The sequence below is a fragment of the Camelina sativa genome, chromosome 15 (genome assembly GCF_000633955.1).
Source record: "Camelina sativa cultivar DH55 chromosome 15, Cs, whole genome shotgun sequence".
NCBI lineage: Eukaryota > Viridiplantae > Streptophyta > Magnoliopsida > Brassicales > Brassicaceae > Camelina > Camelina sativa.
The window spans coordinates 16,628,060-16,628,708 of record NC_025699.1 but is presented as its reverse complement, the minus strand read 5'-3'; positions in this window follow the sequence as shown (position 1 = coordinate 16,628,708).

Here is a 649-nt window from a genome sequence, read left to right as displayed (position 1 = left end):
TGGTCTTTGTGACGGGCTTTTTAGCCAGAGTGTCTTTGTGACGGTCCTCTTTAGGACATTTGTGTGGCCTTGGTGGCGGTCCTTTTTAGGACATTTGTTTGGCCTTTGTGGCGGGCTGTTTAGCCAGAGTGTCTTTGTGACGGTCCTTCGGGACAGATGGCCTTTGTGGCGGGCTGTTTAGCCAGGGTGTCTTTGTGACGGTCCTTCGGGACAGATGGTCTTTGTGACGGGCTTTTTAGCCAGAGTGTCTTTGTGACGGTCCTCTTTAGGACATTTGTGTGGCCTTGGTGGCGGTCCTTTTTAGGACATTTGTTTGGCCTTTGTGGCGGGTTGTTTAGCCAGAGTGTCTTTGTGACGGTCCTTCGGGACAGATGGTCTTTGTGGCGGGCTGTTTAGCCAGGGTGTCTTTGTGATGGTCCTTCGGGACAGATGGTCTTTGTGACGGTCCTTCGGGACAGATGACTTTTGTGGAGGGCTGTTTAGCCAGAGTGCCTTGGTGGCGGTCCTCTTTAGGACATTTGTTTGGCCTTGGTGGCACTCCTCTTTAGGACNTATGGAAAGTGCTAAATATGGAAAGTTTTATGGGTGTTAGAATTTGTCCATTTTTAGCGGTGGAGAGCCTTAAAGGGGGCTTGTGTGTGGCCTTAGT